A 15426-nucleotide genomic window follows, 5' to 3' on the forward strand; every position below is an offset into this window, starting at 1 on the left:
TGCTGGCTTAGTGGGTTCCTGAGTGGCCTTTATGAAGGCAGATGGGTGTCCTTTACCTCCCTTTTATCAACGGCAGAGGTATCACTCCCTTTCTCTCGCTGGCCCGGCCCATTAATATATGCATATTGAGCGGGGGCCTGAGCAAAGGTGGCCTCTCTTGTTTTCATGTATGTTTCTCCAATGTACACAAATCCGTGCATTTTTTAACCCCCCTCCTTTTTTTATAAAATTTCGCCGAAGCAGTGTTTTGCAGAAAGGCAATATGCAAATATGGGCCACTTTTTATTAGCGTGCCCGGGCCGATATTTAATCCCAATCCAACCCTGGTTTGTGGTCGGGGATGAGACTCAGAGGGCAGGATTGGGGGTTAACTAACTGAACCCACTCGAGGAAATGATTGGCCAACCTAGTAACCACAGCACATAGAGGACATGCAGAACCAAATCTGGTAGAGAAAGATACAAGGCAATTCATTTAAACCCCAACACAGGCATGATATTAGAGGCAGAGCTTAGAGGAGTGCAAAGGGGATGAAATAACCACAGGGATGATTTGGTAGGAGTGATAGAACCTGGCAGGAACGACCATACAAGGAGATGTAATTAACTACCGGGCAGAGAGGGTACTCGAATGGCAGACTCTATGAGGGCAGGACTTATGGGAAAGGAGTGTCACCACATCATACTGTGTGATACTTGGTGCAAAACAAGGAGGTGAAGGTCCTGCAGAGTGGTCTGTGACAAAAGGTGATGGAGGCATGGAGAGCAGGCAATAGAGACATGGAGATGGAGACCCGGGAGTCGACAGGGTGAGATGGTGGATGACTAGAGGGCAGATGTTTGAGGACCCTTGATAGAGTTTTGGAAAGTGGGTGATGGAAGCTTGGAGAGTGGGCAATGTCCGGTTGAAAAGCATTTGATGGAGACCTACAAAGTATTAATTGGTGCCCATGGGAGTGGGCAAAGAAGGCACGGCCAATAAGAAACAGGTGTCAGGAGAGCTGGTGACGGAGGACTGGAAGTGAATAACAGAGATCCTGTAGAATTAGTAACCAGAGCCTAGAGATGAGTAATTTGATTTTCATTAGCATTCATGTAGCGCTAACTGTTGACGTTTCGACCCAGGGTTGGTGTAGGCAATTTCACTCCTTATAAGAGGGTCTTCATCAGGACCATAGGGGCACCCTTAGTCCACCTAGCCGTGCGGTGGAGAGAACAAGCTCGGGCCTGAAGATTCCAAATGCAGAGAGGGACGGATTCTTTATGAACAGCCAGCGACTAGATGCTTAAAGAAATGCTTAAAGAAAAGTGAAGTCATTCAACCAGACGGATAAAGCATCTTGATTTAATCATGCCAATCTCCCCCAAACCACTGGATTAAGCCATAGATGTCTACATATAATATAAAGAATCCTTCCCCTCGGTAGCTGCAGTCTTCCCAGGTCAACTGGCTCTACTTTAGTGGTGCCACTGCTTCTTACTCCTTCGGTGGCAGCAGCATCAGTTTATGGCTGAAGCGACTACCTGGAGGACACAATGGTTACTGAATTTGTTCAGTCTTCGGCTGCAGTTCTCAGCAGGAACTGCAAAGAGAGACTGGCGTCGCTCTCTCAAGTATTTTGCTCTCTGTGGGTTCTTTTCATGCCTGGAACATTTAGGAATTACCCCTTACTCCAGTGTTAGAACTTTCATAGATTCCCATGCTTGAATCATTCCCCATCATCGAGATGGGAGTCCCACGTGCCAAGAGAACTATAGCTATTCGTGCTCTTTACAAATTCTAATAACATAGAATGACATAAGGTACATTGTAATAGCAATACAAAGTATAACACAGACTAGAAAGGCCCTAGGGCCTTTAGTTTTATAACATATCATAGTCATTGTTAAAAAAGAGACCAAACATTGGTTTGAACCAATAAATTTGCCCTGCCCTCTAGAACACTCCTGTGAGAAGCTCCAGTCCCTCAGAGTTTCTACCGCACGTTGTGCTAGGGAGTCTCCACTGAGCTTTGCTCGGTTGGTTCATTCCTAAGCTTGTTTAAGCATCTTCTACTTGCACAGCTCCAATCACTCCACCAGTGCCAACAGCGTCCAACCGTCTATCTACTCCATGGCAAAATCCACTCTTGCTGCCTACTTCTGTATGCCATTCATCGCAGTCATTTTGCTTCAAGATCCTGCGACTTCTGATGGCGATCATGAGTATGGTGAGATCTGTGACCCACACCAATATTGGTACGATTATCTCATTCCCGCACCATCATTTCCCTCTCCAATCCCTGTTGATTCTACACCCGAGGATATTGGTGGACTCCATAATTTACTAGAGCGAGCAGCATAGCTGTTTCTACTTACCTATGCCTTCTACACAAATGGACTGCTTCCTTTATGATTTTCAGGAACCGTTTAGGAAAACCGTAAGAGCTATGCCCATTGAAAGTTACATCTGGGAGGAAGGCTTGAAAGTCATGAGACTCCAGCCTCAGTTACTGCGGTCCTCCGCATCTGGAGAAAAAGTGCAAGGCTCAAGAGGACGCTCCTGCTTGTCTGATAGGCCACCCAAAGTCTGACTCAGTCATCTTTCAGGCAGCACAACACAGGTCGAAGAACCTGTTGTACCAATAAGAGCACCCAGACAGAGAAGGCAGGAGCCTTGACAATGTTGGGAAAAGGTACTCCTCCATGTCGGTGCTCACTGTTAGAGCAGGAAATTCTCTTGTGGTTCTTGGGAGATATGACAGCCAGATGTGGTCAGATCTTGCCCCGTTCCTGGATCAACTACCCACCGAGAGTAAATCAGTGGCCAGAAAGATCCTCCAGGAAGGATAACGCATGTCGTCGGAAGTGATCGACTGTGCAATTAACATTTGCCACAAATGCCTTTAGATGGCAGGTGCAGCCATTTTATGCTGCCAGGGCTGGCTTAGGACAAAATCCTTCCATCCTGAGGTGCAAAAGAAAATTCTCGACCTTCCTTTTGATGGGGAAACCCTTTTTGGCAAACAGGTCGAGGAGGCACTTCAAGCTATCAAGACAGATACTGACACAGCTAAGTCATTGGGGACTCTGCAGTTTTGTAAGGTGCCCTTTCCAAGCCATGGAGGGTGAGGCCTTCCATCTTACAGGGGAGGTTATCAGCAACATCGATATCCTCTTACTTCTCTTCATCATAGCCCCATCATCCCCAGTACGCCCAATGGCAGCGACCACCAGTGGCTTGCCACCGGTCTACTGCAAAAGGTATTTCAGGACGTCAGACCAAGGATTTAGCTTGTCACCAATGACCACTTACAGGCGCCGGCTATTCCTCACCATTCAAGTTAGGGGGCAAACTATTTGCATACCTTCATCGCTGGTAGGCTATAACTATAGGCCAATGGGTTCTCAACCTTAATCAATTTGGCCATATTTTAGAATTTCTTCAAATTGTACCTCCCACTCTACCTCAACTATCTCTTCCAAAACATCTCCCTTATCTCCTGCACTTGGCGAAATCCTCCTCGACCTCCCGGCTGCTTTCAACACTGTACCCCACCACACACCGATCAAAATACTCCACCACATTGGCATCCAAGGAGACGCGCTCAGATGTATCATCTCCTTCCTCACCAGATGAACCAGGAGGATCCATCTCCCACCTCCCACCTTTCACCTCTTAACTCAAGAAGATCACCTACGGTGTCCCCCAGGACTCATCCCTCGGTCCCACGCTCTTCAAGGCATATATGAACCCGCTGGCCAACATCGTCAGATCCCACAGTCTCAACATAATTTCCTATGCAGACGACACCCAACTCATCCTCTCACTAACCGACGTCCCCACTGCCACCAGAACCAACTTCCACAGATGAATGACAAGCGTCACCGAATGGATGAAGAACAACTGAATGTAGACAAGACAGAAGTACTGAACTTTGGCAACAGCAGCAGCATATGGAACGACTCCTGGTGGTCATCACACCCAGGATCCACTCCCTCCAACCACGGCAGAAACCTCGGAATCGTCATTGACAACAAGCTTACCATGAAATCACAGATCAACTTTGTCTCCTCTGTCAGCTACCCCTACACACGAGATGCACAATGACACAAGCCCTCATCACCAGCTGACTGGATTGCGGCAATGCCCTCTACGTAGGAAATCCTACACACCTTCTACAGAGACTTCAGACGATACAGAACACCACAGTCAGACTTAACCTCGGCCTTCCCCGACGAACCCACATCACACCCAACCTTAGGAAACTCCACTGGCTCCCCTTATAGAAAAGGTGCCACTTCTGTCTGTTTAACCACAGATACAAGGTTCTTAACAACCAAGGATCTGTCTACATTAACCACCACAGGAACTTCCACCAACCATCGAGAGGACTATGCTCCGCCTCCCTTTCACTTGCTTATACTCCCCACCTGTACTGAAGCAGAAGTGGAGGATGCTCCTTCTCCCACATTGCAGCAAAGACCTGAAACAGCCTCCCCATGCACCTCTGAACCATCACCTCACTTCTGTAATTCTGAATGGCTCTCAAGACTTGATTGTTTGAATAAACCTCCGGGGCCTGCAGGCGCCTGGATACCCTATTGGGTGAATAGCCGTACTTTATAAATCTGATTGATTGATTTATCAGGGTTGGCTCACACCTCCACCAATATCCACTTAGCAGCTAGCTTCTGCTGTAGGAGATTATCTACCATACCTTCATTATGGTAATCTAGAATTATTAAGCACTTCCTCAAGGGACTTTTTAAGGTCTTTCCACCGAAACTGGCAGCTCACTATTGTTTTCTCACAGCTCATGTAGCACCCATTCGAACTCATTCACAGACCGTATCTGAAATTTATTTCCTGGAAGGTAGCTCTACTCATAGCATTGACATCTGCCAGGCCAGTGGGCAAAGTTCAAGCTCTAACCATCAGGAACTTTTCATGCAATTCAGGAACAATAGAGTGGTCCTCCGGACGAACTCTAAGTGTATTCCTAAAGTCCCTTCAGACTTTCATTTAAATGAACCTCTCATCCTCAAGACATTCTTTCCAGATCTTGCGACTAGAGTGGAGAGAGCTCATCATTCCTTGGATGTCAAGAGATGCTTGAAGTTCTTTTTGCATAAGACTTGAGGCTTTCACAAGTCTAATCAATTCTTTGTGGCCTACAGTGCTCCACGAAGGGGTTTTCCTCTTTCCAAAACGAGTATTGCTTGTTGGATTTCAAGCGCCATTCGTATTGTCATCAAGCAGCAGAGAAGCCATTACAGACGTGTACACGCTCACTCTACCAAAATGGTTTCAGCCTCAACGACGTTGTTTGCTGGTATGCCAATCCGGGACATCTGCTGTGCAGCTACTGGAAGAATGCACCAGGCATTACTGCTTGAAATCTAAAGTTCGCTACAAAACAGCAGTGGGTCAAGCGGTACTGCAAATCTTTTCCAGTGAGCTTTCTTCTTAACCCTTACATCCCTTTTTCTGGCTATGCACATTTTTTCTTTCTACTCTTACACCTATTTGTATATCTATATATTTATATAGGTATTGGTTTACAGCTTTGTATCTTTTATATGGATATGGTATATCTATGGATTCATACTCTACATAAGAAAAAAAAGAAGTAACAGAAACAATGTGCTTCCAAACTGCTTTTTAATTTGATTCAAACATGTGAATGTATGAAAGTTACAATACCGGAGTAAGAAATTAAGTTACTTACATGTAACTGTAGTTCACCAGTATTAGAATCTTTCATACATTCACATGACCCACCCTCCTCCACTGAGAAACTCACTTTACTCTCTCTTTTCTTTGGGTGTATCTCAAACACACGTGCTTTGACATTCTGAGGGACTGGAGCTTCTCACAAGAGTGTTATAGAGGGCAGGGCAACCTGATTGGTTCAAACCTATGTTTGGTATTTTTTTTAACAATTACTACATTATGTTGCAATACTAAAGGGCCTAGGGCCTTTCTAGTCTATGTTTAACATTGCATTGCTATTACAATGTATCGTGGAACTCCCATCTCGACAATGGGGAATCATTCTAGCATGTGAGTCTATGAAAGATCCAATACTGGAGAACTACAGTTAGAGGTAAGTAACTTATTTTCTTCTTGTCTGTCTCTCCTCCTGTGGGTACAGTATGGTGTCCTTCCCTCTTGCAGCACGAAGGCAGCAGGCTTCTAGGTACTTGGTATACTCTCAGCTTCTCCACAATAAAGTGGAAACTTCAGGTGATATCCCCTCATCTCTGTGAGACAGGCACTCAGGCAGACACCAGCCCTGGTCACACAACAGTCCTTCGAGTTTCTTTTCAGCACTCCATTACTTTGCTATGAAGACCTTGGTCTTTGAAAAAAGTTCATGGTTTTAGCCCCATTTTTATAATCATTTTGCAGACATGTGATGTGATTCCCCTGTCTTAAGGCTTCAGAACTGGTTTGTGATGGTTCCTTTTTAAAGGTAATTTCTAATCTGCACTCCAGATACAGGCTTTGTGTAAAGTGATGTTTCTCACAGCAGGTAGCAATGCTCCTGGCTCAAAACAATAGGTACCCAAAACATGGATAGAATGAAGTATGAGATCTCTTCACCTGGCTGACATCAGCCTTCTTGAAGCAGTGATCAGGGACAGACAAAGGGACAGGCTTGCCCTAGAAATCTCCTCACCATGAACAACAGAAATTGCATAAGCACCCCTCGCCCTTACCCTCATTCAAATGGTATTTCTCAGGATGAACAAATAGCAGCATTTTGCTAACAAAATCTTCACAGAATTTCTAACGGTAGCACTATCTCCATCCTCCTCACTTCAGTGACTGGATCTCCACCGTCTAGCTATAAGAATGAATGTAAGCAATGCACTTCCACTGTCTAGGGAAGTTGGCCTCATCCTCCATCTTGTGTCTTGCTAAACCAAGGGGATCCAAATTGAACTCTACTGGCTTCAGTATTCAGACTCACCCAAAGAGTCCTGCTACCCTGTACACACATGCATTTGACATATACAAGGGATGTCAGCAATAGGTTGTTAGTCTTCAGATAACAGTAGATCTTTACAGGAGAGAAGTCAGTACACTACACTCATTGTGACAAAAAACCTAGTCACATTATAATCATAAAGCACAATACGCTGCCACCACTGCTTTACGTGATGCACCCATGACAGGCACAGTAATCCACTGTTCTCTCTGGGCAGGCTTGGTGTGCCTCTCCAGGTCACATGACAGACTCTATACCTAACAGTGGGCCGTACATACTAAAATATTTTCCCATAGACACAAATTGGGTAAAACCATTTGATACATCTGGCCCAATGGTAGGGATGGGTCTATGTCTCTCTGCTCAAACTAGATACTAGATTCACTTGCAGCAGGGCATCTAGTGCAGGTGCCCACTCCTGTTCACCATACAGGAGACATTTTGTCTCAATAGAGCTTCATACCAGAGACGAGGTACATTTCCGATTGAGAAGCACTGGTCCTGACTGCAGGCCTTTGGAGGTCCATACAGTAAGCAACAGAGGCCTGTAGAGGGTGCCTGGAAAGTAGGTGGTATTGGTTTCGAATGTGAGAATGAGGGCCTATAGAAAGGCAGTGGTTATGTGAAGAGTAGCCAACCAAAGCTTAGAGTAGGCATTGGGGGACCAGAGAATGATGAAGGTTTCAAGAGTGTGAAAAGAAGAGCTTCCAAATGGGATCTAGAGAGAGGGTGATGGAGGCCTTGCTAATGGGGGTCGTGGGGTGGTGAGTGGATGATGGAGGGGGGTATGTAAATGCTGTGTGAATTGATGCCTTGAGGATTTGTGATGGGGGACTGGAAAATGGGTAATAAAACTCGGAGAGCAGATGAGGGAGGGAGATAAAGTCGGCGATGGAGGCCTTCAAGGGAAAGAAGTGCGGCAAAACTACTTCTGAAACCACAAAAATTCCATAAGAAAAAAACTTATAACAGATCCTTCTCTGGGATGGCACCCAGAATTTGGAACACCTTACACCCAGAAACCAGACTCAACCCTTCCACTACCTTGTTTAAAAAGGAAGTTAAAGCCATCCTCATGGCCAAGTTCACATGGTTATAATCTACTGAAACCATGTGTCGAGACACTCATGCGCCCCCACCCCCACCCCCAAGACACTTTCGTTTTTGATGTTACATCTATTTATGCTGTTTATACTATATGCCTTGTACATATGTTTTGATCTGCTCTTATTTTCAGTATAAGTAACATTTACTGTTTGTACAGCGCTCTGATATCCGCGAGGATCTTGTTCGCGCTCTATAAAACTTTCAAAATAAATAAATAAATAAGAGGGGATGGTCTGGAGCAGCTTGCATAGGCATGGAGAGTATGCTTTGTAGGCTTGAAATTAAGTTAAGAAGACATGCAGAGCAGGCAAGAACACGTGGAGAACAGAAATTGGAAACCCAGAGTGACAGTAGCTTGGAGAGTGCAAAAAGGAGATATTCAGGGTAAAGCCTGCAGAATAGAGACTGAGGCCTTGAGGGTTGGTGATAGAGTCCTGGAGAATGGTTAATGTGGATCTACATAATGGGTTAAGGAGGCCTGGGAAATTGTTGACTTAGCTGTGGAAAGCAGACGCTGGAAATATGAAGAGTAGATAAAGAAGGCTTGGAAAGGGTTGGTGGAGGGCTTTGGTATGAGGCTTGGCGAGCAGGTGAAAGAGGCCTTGAGTTTGAGTGATGGAGAACTCGCAGTGGAGACCTGGAGAATTGGTTAAAGAGGCCTGATGAATAGACAACGAAGCACTGGAAAGAAGGAGGGAGAACTGAAGATTTGGTAAGCAAGGTCTAGAGTGTGAGTTATGGAGTCCTGTAATATAAGTGATTGAAGCCAGAGGAATGGACTGTGGAGTCATTTAGAGAGAATCTGGATATTGTTGAGCCCTAGAGGCACGGAGCATAGTTTATAGATACTACGACAGTGGTTGACAGAGGCTTGACAAACTGTTAATAGAGGCGAGAGAATGGGTTAATCGTCTGTTGCTTCTTCTTTGTCAAGCCTACCTTTGTGAAACTGTGATCCTCTATTGGCATGCTTCCAGGACTCCAGGGCTCTGGGTGTGAGGTGGGGCTGGATTCTCCCTGCCAGGAGAAGGACGGATTTGGCAAGAATTCCTCCACACAATAACATATCTGGGCATGCAGATGGCACCCTGATGCAGTCACGTCTCCGGCTCCATCCCAAGCATTCTCGCTTAGCTCTCTGCTTGAGTCACCTCTTACATCTCATTCGCATGGCAGATCCATAGTAAGGTAATACTAGACAGCCACTTGCGGCTCCTTCAACAAATGGTGTCAAACAATTTCCGACAGAGGTTCATACATGTTGGCGCATTGGTATAGCCCCCGCAGAAGTCAAAGAGAGACTGGAACTTTGAGGTATAGCCTTCTTCCGTGCACTGCAGGAGGCAGCACAGCAAATAATCAGTTTCTGTCGGTGACACTCAGGCATCGGGTAAAGTACACAGTGCAGGCATGGTTAGCTGTGGGGATGAGCACTCAGAGCTTGGTCAGAAAGCTGTGGTTCACACCGGGCATCTTAGCTCTCCAACTGAGTGGCCCCGACTCTCTCTCCAGCCTACCATGCTTCGTTTCCGGGCCCAGTGGTTATACATACAGTTTGGCTGACAGGGCCAGCAATATCTGTATAGTGACCATAACGTTATCTGAAAGCCTCAGAGTGAAGGACCATACAGGGTTTGCCAAATATGAGGTTGGGATGCACATAATGGTTCTGCCATGGAAGGTGCTCACTGGTTGCAGCGGGCTGGTTGCAGTTGGGAAGTTGAAAGAAACGGGGCAGAGTGTATGGACGGCTAAATATCTTTGATGACAAGAGGATGAGGTAGTGAGTGAGTGTGGTGGGGTATAAGAAAGAGAGAGCGCATGTAAATCGTGTAGCATTTCACTTTCATCCCATAGCATCAGCTCCTCCATGCATGCAAGGGCCATCTCTGGCACAATGACCAGCGCCAAACTAGATACAACTAGTCTGCTTCAAAAGAAATGCACACTTTTGTGCCTGGTTGTGTCCGAGCGCTACCAGGAGATCAGCTTTCTCTGATTCTTGAAACATTTAGTCCCTGTTGTTCCAGCACTCTTTCCTCTGCTCCCAAGTTCTGCACCAAGTACTTTTGTGGCCTGTCAGTCCTCCTGTGTCCAGACCTTCAGCCATGTTCTGTCTCTTTGGAGCATACATAAGTCTGGGTCCATTAGCCTCATGGCACATACCACACTGCCTCCAACCACTTCATCTGGTTAAGGACTGTGCCCAGCCCTTGCTCTCCAACCAGCAGGTGTTTAGGTTATAAAGGTTGCTGGTGCAAATCCAAAGTTTCGAGCTCAACACCCTCAGAAATAGAAAATATAGCTGAGGTTTGAGGATGTTCATGTTTGGATCCTCTGCCCCAGCCACTCCCTAGTTTACTTAAGGTTTCTCACTTACAGCTAAACATCTATCAAATGAGTTGTCATTTGCAAGCTTTTCAAAATATCACAACCCTTAAGAGTAAAAAGTGGGATGTGGTAGCAAGGACTTTGCATTAGTTCTCTCCCTTGTCAAACTCTTGCTGCTACAATTTATCTGCACCAGGGTTGGACTGGGGAACTGAAAGCATCCCTGGCAGAAATGCTCAAATCAGCCCTCTCCCTTTGTCTCCTCATACATCTCTTTCTTTTCATCCACCCATTCTCTCTCACTCTGCTTTCCCTCCCTTTTCTCTCTCTCTGGTTGCTTTCTCTCTACCTTATTCCTTCCTCTCTCCCTCATTCTCTTTGTCTCTCGTTCTTGCAGCCTGCTGCTAATAACCATGGGGAGCTGGAGAAAATGACAGAGGCACCAGGAGCAGCCCTGAGCTTCAAAACTGTGCTCCAGCCCACTGGGGGGATGTCTGGTGGCATATAAGGCCTGTCTGGCCCTGATCCGCACTAAACAGAAGCCTTTGGAAGCTTTGGTGCTGGACGGGCTGAGCCTGCTTACACACATTCTTTGTCTATCTTAACTCTGAGTCTCACTAAAGAAAGAGGCATGGCTTTCTCTTCCGCCACTCACTCAGCGAGGCTGCCTCGGTACAAAAGAGAGGCACGTTTGTGCGCTTACCACTGGAAACTAAATACAGTGCACTTACATAGAAATAGAAGAACCTTTATGGAGCCTTTCCAACTAGCTTCTCATTTTAAGGGAAGCACATTCGGTGGGAAACTGGTTAGTGAATTCTCAATGTTCACTGTCAGAATACCAGCAGTCCAGTGATCAGAAACAGGAGAGGACTATGCCAAAAGAGGCGTGATATGTCGCAGGACGTTTTAGAGTATGGCGGGCTTGACTAAGGGGTTAGTGGTTGGGTTAGGCTAAGTATGAGATCTAGGCTGATGGTCAATGTAAGGCTTGTGGTTAGGATTAGGTTTATGGTTAGGGTTAGTATTAGGTTTATTGCGTGCCAGGTTCAGAGCCTAGGTTTAGGATTAGTGTTGATGAAGACATAGAGGTTAAACCGGTGGAGTGGTTTCAATGTAGTTTTTAATTACATTATATGCCACGGTAGATGTAGGTCGATGTATTGAGTCATATATAGTGTTATTTAGAGGTGGGGGACTTTGAAGCAGCAACTTATAATGCATCAGTGTCCTGATGTGTCCCAACCACGGCTTAATGTGGTCCTGACTTCATTGTGACAATAGTTGGCATAGTTTGAACATGTTGACATGAATGTGCCCTTTTCTTGTTTCATGCAGGCCGTAGGATAAAGGTAGGCATTATTGGCATGTTGTAGTCTTGGTGGGGTATAAAAGTGGCAATGTATAGCGTATAATGGTCATCCCTTGTATGACGGTTCTCATCCTCTGCCTATTTTTTCCACAGGATGATTGTGTGAGTCTGTGGCATAACATAGAAGTGGAAGGAGCAGGGTGTAGAAATGAAATTACGTTGAATGTAGAAGGAATGGAAAATGCTCTTTAAAGTTTGAAAAAATAAATCTGCGTTGAATTGCATATACACATTTTATGACCTGCCTGTAATGCCTACCTTTTAGCCAATTTTTAGGAAACTTGTGCTGAAAAATTCACTATTTTGATTACATTTTTCAAAGTTTTATTGCATACTGCGTTCCTTGTAACAGTTCTGGTGTTAGGTGTGGAGGTTAAACTTACACACGATAAAAGTAGTGGAATATGTCATTAGTTCCTCATCAAAGCCTATGGCTTTCTAGCCGATATATGTGAAATTTGTGTTTAAATATGTGTTATTTGGCCCTGTTGTTTATTTAAATTGTTTTGTTGGTGGAGGATCATCCAAACAATAGGAGCTAAAGGGGGAAGAAATGATCAGGCCGCCCCCCCCCCTCAACGTATTATCAATCAACAATGGGCCTGATCACCAGACATTACACCCAAATCTATATATCCAGTAATAGAGAGGTCACCATAAACTTGTTGTTGGTGGAGAAACCTGACGAACTCCCAGTGTTGTAAATTAGACTTACTCCCTTCATTTGCATCACCTGTAGCTCATGTTTTCAAGCTCCATCTATTTCAAAGTACCTGAAGCCCCTATCTGTTCACCGCCTTGCTCTTTACTTGAGAAAGCCCTTAACTTCTGAGCATCAGGCACTGGTGTTTGGTTTCTAGGAATTAATTCACAACAAAGCCTGAGACACAGACAAGGACCTGCATAATGTTAATGTCGTTTACTTTATCAATTCTATCATTCCACATAAAATCTCTATACAGTGTCTATGGTAGAGCGGTTTTAGATCTGGGTCACAGGCACAAATGATAGTCATAACTATGGAAGACAGGTTCTCAGCACAAAGGCTTGGTGCGCAGACATTCCAATCAAAGACCCTTCTAGCACAAGGATTTCCAGACACTAGCCATAAGCTCACTACCTTACAAACAGACTCAGCAGACCCTCTTAATCAAGGGGCCTTGGGCGCAAACCTTTCTAGGCTCTTATACTGAGAGAGACACCTTGCAACAACCATGTCCTGCTTGTCTATGGGGAACATTAACACCCCCGTTCAGGGTGCAACAGCAGGGGCGGCCTTAGGCATGTGCAAGCTGTGCACCTGCACAGGGCCGCCAAACCCCAGGGGCCGCCACGCCAATATATATATCCTTAATATAATAATCCTCTGAGGATGGATACATATTTGCGTGGCGGCCCCTGGCAGGGATTTGGCAGCCTCCGGCTCTGTTCCACTTCCAAACACCCTGACCCCCCCCCTCCACGGGCCTCCGCGCCTGCGTTACTCCGGGGGCTCCCTATCTATGCTCCCTGCCCAGGGCCGCCATGAGCCTAGACCCGCCCCTGGCAACAGTAATTCTGACATTGGGCGCAACCTGTATTTGCTCCAGATTTCAGATTCCGAGTCAGTTGCAAATAGGTCATCTACCTTGGGTTTTTGCCACTGCCCATTCCTTTAAATATTACCTGTAGAAATAATCATGGCCAAAATGGTGTTGAAAGTGGAATGCTATGCAGTAATACTGGCTGGTAGGATCGGTTCTGCATTTTATTACCAACTTTAGAATGCGATTCCGAATGAGCCCCAGAAAATTCTGGGTTGATTCTATTCACATGCAGTTACGTTATTTCCCGGGACGGTTTTGGTGACAGGTATTTTGGACCTATTCAGAATTAGGAACAGAGAGCGCCCACTCTTGTTTCTAATCTTTCATCCACGAGGTCAGAGGAAATGTCCCTCTTTTTGATTGGGTCAGTAGTCCGAATTCAGGTTTAAAAGAGAGTTTGCACCTGAATCGTAATTATACTTTTTGCTGAATTGCCAAACTACTCAGTGGCTTTCCTCGCGCAAATGCAGCTAGGTAACACCTGGCAAGATTTGTGTGGAGAAAAAACACAACATTCTGAGTTTCACGTTTCAGAACACGGGTAAATATGGGGCATTATCCTGGCAGTGATAATTTGACCAACAGAACTCATAATATTGCAAAATGCTGAACCCAGGAAAACCAATGTTAGTAATTCCCTTTGTGTTATTACTGCTTCGTTTTCCTTCACACTGGAAATGAGCACTGTTGTCAGCAACGCACTGACCCATCCACTTCTGATCACGACGGCAAAGGAATAGTTGAGCCAAAGGCGACGTTGCACGTAAATTGCCATATAATGTATGGCTATGCTTGAATTTCAGTGGCGGTCTTTGGCGAAGTTATGATGTTACTGTTTCCGCATTGTGCATTATAAATAAGGCTCCCTGTTTTCCGTTTTTACTGATTTTTACAGATAAATACAGACAGAAAACCATTTATTTTCCTGTCTGTATTTATTTTTAAATGTGGATAAAAACGGAAATTGGATTGTTTTTGAGTGATTCTGAATGCTGTAACTCATGACTGCCAGGCAAAAAGCTGTGCTGATTAACCGGCAAGGGGATTACAAAAAGAAAGGAATTTTAGTAAAGAGCCTTAAACAGCAGTAGATTTGCACATCCATGATACTAAAATGTGCGTGTTTTCTTATAAGTGCATATTTAATCATCTGAGTGTGTATATATATCATTTAAACCTGTCAGGCGTTCAGGCACAAGTGTACATTAAATGGTTAAATAAATGCAGAAATATACACATTTCATCTTTTCACAAAACCTAAAATAAATATGGATAAATACAGGTAAAATTATCAAAAAATAAATATGGATAAATACAGACGGAAATGACAAAAATATAGATACCATAAAACTGGGAGCCCTAATTATAAAGTAATGATATATTTTCGGCTGGCTCACTGTAAAATGTTACTTCCTCTGCATCTCAGTGGAGACTCGCTCACCCCAAATCTCACTATACTTCTGCAATGAGCCTCTCTATGTTCCCATATCACCTTCCTTGTCTGTGTCTGTATCTTTGTCCTCATCCCCTTCATGGGAGTCTCGCTAATTGCCAGTGCCACTGTTCCTTGCACCCTTCCTTGGTGGAGTGTCTTTAGGAGTACTATCATTTCTCAAACCATGTAACTTCTCGAGAGATTCCCTATCAGCGTTTTTCTAATTCTGTAAACCAATGTCCTCCAACTTTTGAGTGGAGACTCTCTAAGTCCCAATACCAATGACCTCTTACCATCCATTCAGTGGTCTCTTAAAAGTTACACTAATTTCTCATACTATTACCTGGGGTCTCTTCTCTTCCACATATGAATGTCAGTGTACCCTTCAAATAAGTGAATGTCAATCTCCACAGCAAAGACCCCGAGCCCCTCTGTTTCCACCCATCACTGGGCTCCTATCCTTCAGTGGAGCGTATCACTAACCCCATGCTGACGTCCTTGTAAACGTTCTGCTGACCTTCACCACCAGGTTAGGTCCCACCTCGCTTCGCTTCACCCCATGCGTCCTCCAGGCTCTCAAACATATCAAACACAAATTAAGGGTGCAGATTAGATTACT

The 15426-nt window shown here is 45.0% G+C and overlaps 1 protein-coding gene across 1 annotated transcript in view; it reads right to left on the reverse strand.

Annotated features, from left to right (window-relative positions):
* The window catches only part of RARG (retinoic acid receptor gamma), a 369787-nt gene that overhangs the window by 274330 nt on the left and 80031 nt on the right, over positions 1 to 15426 (reverse strand). The gene's annotated exons all lie outside the window — the stretch shown is intronic.

Source organism: Lissotriton helveticus, chromosome 1_1 (genome assembly GCF_964261635.1).
Source record: "Lissotriton helveticus chromosome 1_1, aLisHel1.1, whole genome shotgun sequence".
Taxonomy (NCBI): Eukaryota; Metazoa; Chordata; class Amphibia; order Caudata; family Salamandridae; genus Lissotriton; species Lissotriton helveticus.